This window comes from Choloepus didactylus, chromosome 13, assembly GCF_015220235.1.
Source record: "Choloepus didactylus isolate mChoDid1 chromosome 13, mChoDid1.pri, whole genome shotgun sequence".
Lineage (NCBI taxonomy): Eukaryota > Metazoa > Chordata > Mammalia > Pilosa > Megalonychidae > Choloepus > Choloepus didactylus.
Window position 1 is genome coordinate 78,352,431 of NC_051319.1, and position 6,286 is coordinate 78,358,716.

Sequence of the window (6,286 nt, forward strand, 5' to 3'; positions counted from 1 at the left end):
GGGTGGTGGTGGGAGTCCAGAGAGTGGTTTGTGCCTTCGCGATTTTCTGACACAAAGTCACCGAATTTCTTCTTTTCTTTTTTTTCTTAGAGAAGTTGTAGGTTTATAGAACAATTGTGCATAAAATACAGGATTCCCATATAACACCCTATTATTAACACCTTGTATTGGTTTGGCACATTTGTTGCAATTGGTGAAAGCACATTTCTATAATTGTACTATTAACTATAGTCCATGGTATAGTCCAACTTTGGGTTCACTGTGTTGCACAGTTCCATGGATTTAAAAAATTTTTATTTCAGTAACATATATACAACCTATACAAATATATAATTCAGTGCCATTAATTAAGTTCACAATGTTGTGCTACCATCACCACCATCCATTACCAAAACTTTTCCGTTGTACCAAATAGAAACTGCACATTCTGAGCCTTAATTCCTTGTCCCCTCCCCACCCTGCCCTGGTGACCTGTACTCATGGCTGGGGGCCGGGCACCGCCGTCCCCCTTCAGCACCAGCCTGGCGCTGCAGAGTGGCTCTGGGGGCGGGTGGCACGAGACCGCTGTGCACACGGCCTGTCAGCTTCCGCGTCCGGGTCTGTGATTCTGGCCCCAGCTGGAGCTTCGGCATGCACAGGGTTACATTCCTGAAGACCGTTGCCTTTTTCTTTTCTTCTTTTTCTTCTTCTTTTTTAACCTTTCTAAAATGTGAAATACAAGACAAACAGAAAATGTTCAGTTTAACAAATTACTGTAAAGCAAACACCCGTGTAACCACCACCCCGGGAGACAGTTGACTTTTAATGCTACTATGGCAGTGCAGCTGGCACTTTGCCCCTTGACTGTTGGGCTGTAGGTTTCCCTCTAGTCCGCCCCAGGTCTCGGGGCTGGTGGGCGTCTTTAGTCACGGGAGGCCCCCTGCAGGTGGGGAGTCCCCGGGGTGGGGTGCTGGGGCCTGGTCTGGGGAGAATTGAGTCGGTGACTCGTGCTTCACCTCTCAGCTCCACATCACTGGCCTCTGCTGACAGACTCAGGAGCAGTCAGTCCTAAGGAATTTGGGTCAAACTCCAGGGAGCAGCGGAAGTCCAGAAATCAGAAGCATGAAGTTCTGGGGTAGCCTAAAGGACAGGGTCTGGTTGGCTTGGGGTTTGGGGCTGGCCTCCAGGGTGCTCACCCACTGTGGGAGAGCTTGGCCCCCTAGCCCTGCCTGGCTGTGGGGCAGGAGGAAAGTGGGGGCAAGGCCACGTCATGTGGGCACACCTTCTGCCACTTAGGAGGGTTTGGAGCACGACTGCCGTCATGGAAGGATATTTTTTTCTCATGGGCTGGGCTGGGATGTGAGCAGCTGAGGGGAGATGCTCTCTAGTGGGGGGCCCAGATGAGAGAGCATTCCTGTGCCTGAACATTCCTGAGCATTCCTGAAGCACATATGGAGACAGAGGGAGGAGGAGGTGTCCTGGGCTTGGGAGCCTGGGTAATAGTGGAGCCATCAGGATCAGGCTGCTGCACCAGCCCCGGGGCGCTTCCCCTGATGGGATGTCTTCCCCCACTGTCCAGTCCCCAAGTGGGAATCTTGGGTCCATTACATTTAGGGCAGCAGCACCACCCAGGAGATGGGCCTCAGCCCTTCACACCCACTGGTCTGCTTCCACTTCCTTCCCTCCTGGCTCCCCCTTCACTTGGCAGCCCACATGAAGCTTCCCACCACCTGCCAGGCTCTGTACCAGACACCAGGTGACTGTGAGGAACAGGCAGTCCTGCTCCCATGAAGCTTATGGTCTCCAGCAGCACTATCCAATAGAGCACTCTATGAGGATGGGAATGTTCTATATGGTGCTGGATGGTGCAGGCAGGAAGATGGAGAGGCAAGTAAATGACAAGTACAGGGCCATGGGAGTATGCTGGGCTTGGCATGAAGTCACAGTGGTCAGGGAAAGCTTTCTGGAGGAAACCAGAGAGTATGAGCCAGGCTTGGGGGTCAGAAAGAGTGGGCAAGGCAGAGGGAGCATCATGTGCAAAGGCTGGTGACAAAGAAGGCATGCATGGTTTGGGGGTGGGAGGAAGGTCTGCCTGGCTGAGGGAGTGCAGAGTATAAGGCAAGTATAAGGGGGCTGGGAGGTGAGGGGCCAGATCATGCAGAGTCTGCAAGCCATGCCAACAACTTTATCATGACGTGGTCAGACTTGCATTTAAATATCACCCTGGTTGCTATGCGGAAGACGAGTCTGGAAGGGAGAGAATAGTTAGGACACTATTGTGGTTATCTTGGTGGGAGGTGGCTGTGTGGTGGGATGGAGATAACTGGAGGTAGAACTGGCAGGGCTTACTCCTGAAGCACATGTTGCGAGAGAGGGAGGAGGAGGTGTCCCGAGCTTGGGAGCCTGGGTAATAGTGGAGCCATCCCTGGAGTTGGGAAGGCTGGTGGAGCAGGCCTGGAGGGGAAGGGATGAGTTCAGTTTGGGTGAGTTGCAGTTGAGGTATGTGAGGGACATCCAGTAGGAGGTTTGGATGGAGGCATCTGGACAAGGGAGATGTCTGGGCTTGGGACAGAACTGTGGGAGCCCCCCACCCCAGCACATGCCTGCTCATCTCTGACTCTTTCCCCTAAGCTGTCACATCTGAGTTGCCCTGGACCAGCCCAGCCTGGGAAATGGGTGGTCCTGACCAGAAGGCAGTCACAGCTCACCCAGGTCTTCCTGCTGGGTGTGTGTGCATACACGCGTGTGTGCATTTATGTGTGTATGCATTGAGAGTTTTGCATTTCCCCAGCCTGCAGTTAGGATGGAGGAGGCTGGGGGTGGAGGAAGGAAGAACGAGCAGAGCCAGGGTGGAACATGCCCCAGAAAGATGAATTTTGCTTTTTGGGGGTAAGCCTACCCTATAGACACCACCTGATCCTGAAGACTCTGGGTTCTGGCTGATGGGCATAGAATTGTCCCAACCCCTAAGTTCTGCCCCTTGACTGCATTTTGTGATGGACTCATTTCTCTCAGGGATTATGTTCTGACTGTCAGCCTGTGGGTGCCTAATTACTTTGGTATCCCTCTGGCGGACCAGAACTTTAGAGTGCAAGCTGAAATTCAGTACATACTAAATCCAATTTAAGCTATTTTTGGTATGGCTGGTATTCTAGGACCTTGCAAGGTGTGTGTCAGCTTAGCTGTCTCCCCAACCCCAAACCCTAATGTCTTGCCATTCTATGGGCAATTTGTATTTGGCTCCAGCTTTGGGCAGGGAAGGAGGCTTCATGCATTCATTTGTTGCTCAGAGGTACAAAAATTGGCCATGTCAAGCCACATGATGCCTGGAAAGCACATTTCATGGAGTCCCTTGGATAGGGCTCTGGGCTGAGATTTTAGAATCATTTTGTCCTTATCTCCGGCAGTGCCTAACTAGAACAGCACACCATGATGGTGAGAACCCAGCCTACAGCATGGAGCCTTGGAGGGATCAGTCATCTTGGTCTGTGGCCTTATGCTGGGGCACCTGCCATGACCACCCACTCAGCCATGTGCATAGTAGGGCCAAGAGAGAGAGCAAGGCTGTCTCAGGAGGCCTCGCCCCAGGCCAGGCTTGTGCAGTTGTGTTTTCCTCTCCTTGCCTCCATCAACAAGCTGTGTGCCAGCTCTGTGGATTGCCTCTGTAATCTCTCCCAAATGTGTCCACTTTTCTCCACATGAACTGCTGCCACTAGTTCAGGCCTTCACCATCTCACATGTATCTTTTATGACTCTTCTGCCTTCCCTGATCCATCTGACCCTTCTTTGCAGCCAGAACTGATCTTTTGACTCTCACCTTTGACCACTTTGCAGATTCTGTTCCTTTTGCCTGGAAAGCCCCCATCCCTCCGCCCCACTCCCCTTTGCATGGCCAATTTCTAGTCATTCAATGCTGGGCACATAGTAGGTGTTCATATATTTCTTGAATTAATAAATATAGATAAGTGTTGAATAAATCCTTTTGAGCTCAGCTGATTGTTGTTTCATAAGGAAGACTTCTTTCACTCCCCCTCTTATTTTACATTGCACCTATACTCTGTGTTTGAAATTATAAGTGTGTATTCATTTGGCAAGACTCCTCCAAAATCTGGGGCTCAGGGGCTATAACAGGCTAACTTTGTATTCTTAGTTGTCTAGACCAGCATCTGCCACAAGCTGGATGTCAGCAAATATTGTTGAATTGGATTGAGTAACATTATTTTCCCATACTGAGAAAGGTCAGTGAAACTCTCTTAGAGACTTCCTTCAGACTCTTCTCTGTGCTTTGAATTCTTCTGATGGTGAGAAGATCTTATGTTATGGTTTCCAGCCTCTGGTTCTATGGAGGAGGTAACTTTTGAGTGAGCTTTGGGTGGATGGGAAGGATTTGGTCTTGCAAAGATAAAGTAGGGAAGGTCATTTCAGGCAGAGAGAAAGTCTTGAGCTAATGTCAGATGGGGTGAGATATATTTTTCTAAAACTCAACCACTGTTCACCATAACCAGATTAGCGACTGTAGTCTGACTTTAAGCTTTTCCTGGGCTTAGATCCCTCTGAATCAAATCTTGCTTTGCCACTCATCCTCATTTTCTGCTACGTCTCATCTCCAAGACTTTGCTCATCTTGGTGCCCCTGACTCAGATGCTGTTTCTCAGGAGACATGCCTATGTTGGTATCGTAATTGTTAGCACCAGCACACTTTGAGCCTTTCTAATGATCCTTAGCTGCATGTATCTTGTGTTCCCCTCAGCGACTTCATGCTTCATTCCTCTGCATAGCATGCTTTAGTTGTCTGTTTATTTGTGTGTCTACTGTGTGCCTATCACTGCCAGGGTCTGTGGGGGAGACGGGTACTTAAGGCATGGCTTCTCTCTCCATGGATTCCATGGTCTACACAGGAGTCAAGACATGGGAGAAATGACTCCTCATGGTATTGCACAGGTCAAAGTGCTGAGCAATGTCGGATGAGGCTACTCCCAGCAGTTCAGAAGAGGGGGCAAGTGTCACTGCTCCTGGCTGGGGGGGTCAGGCAAGGGTTCTTGAAAGATGCAGCCTATGGGAAGGGATTGGGTCCTGCAAAGTTGGTGTAGAAAAGACCCCTAAGCAGAAGGACCATCTTGAGCTAATTTAAGAAGAAAGAAAAGTGGAGGCTTGAGGAGGGGCCAGGGAGAAGTTCAGTGTAAGAGAAGACTCTATCTAGAAAAATAAGTATGTTCCATCCACCTAGGAAGGATGGAACTCTCACCTCTAAGGATAGAAAGCTCTTGCTGTTATTGAGCAGTGAGGTGTACTGCCATTTTTTGATGCTAAACAAACAAAAAAAATTAAAGAAAGGTGATCAGTGGAGTGGAGTGGAGAAGGGGGACTGGGGAGAGGCAGGTAGAGAGATTCTGGGAGTTGAAGAGAGTGCTACTGAAGACTACGCAGCACCTGGTGGCCCCTGGGTTCTCAGTAATGGCAGGTGGACCTGAAGTGTGTTGAAGGCCTTGGGGGTCTCCTGAGAAGATGGGAGGTTGCCACTCCATCTGCCCAGAGTGCCCAAGCTGGGGTTGGAGCTTTCATATTTTATTTTATACATTTTTGTATCATTTGAAATTTTTACAAATATCTATCACAGTAATTAAAGTAATAAAAATTTTGTTTTAATACAAACTAAAAAAAGAAGACAGTGTGTTTTGTGTAACTAACCTGGGTGGTGATGAGTTGCGTGGCCAAGAAATGGCTCCAAACTGTAGCGGGTCAAGGGTATCTGGTTGCAGTGTGAGACAGGGTGTCTTTAGAAAACCACAGCACACAGTCAATGCCTGGTTGGAAAAGATATGTCAGGTTACGATACAAGACAAACTGTCATCACAGATTAAAACCCTTTTGCGATCCAAGGGTAATTGTCATTTCTTGGAACATTTGCTAATCTTTTAAAATTTTATTCATGTGGAACAGATCAACTGCTTGAGACTAGCTTGTTTAAAGATTACTTATTTATTTATTCATTCATTCTTTTAACTGATATTTAATTGATATCAACCTCTGCAGAACATATACCAGAAGGCAATGTAAAGAAGGTGGGTTCCCAAGAAGACATGAGCCTGAAAGGGTTCACTTCTCACTCCTGTGTGGATTAAGATGCTGTGGGTCCTGGGGGTATAAAAAAACAGCTTGTAGTGCAAGTTTATTATTATGTTTATTATTGCCAGATTAATGTGACAATTAATCTTTTTAAATTCAATTTTATTGAGATATATACACATACCATAAAATCATCCCTGGTGTACAATCAGTTGTTCATTGTACCATTATACAGTTGTGC

At 48.1% G+C, this 6,286-nt stretch overlaps 1 long non-coding RNA gene across 1 annotated transcript; it reads right to left on the minus strand.

The window, feature by feature from the left end:
* Positions 1 to 542: 542 nt before the first annotated feature.
* LOC119507950 lies at positions 543 to 6,085 on the minus strand. The gene is made up of 3 exons (XR_005211368.1): positions 6,022 to 6,085; positions 5,668 to 5,783; positions 543 to 702 (listed from the first exon to the last, which is right to left on the minus strand). It is a non-coding gene; the product is annotated as an uncharacterized LOC119507950 (long non-coding RNA).
* Between the last annotated feature and the right edge of the window lie 201 nt (positions 6,086 to 6,286).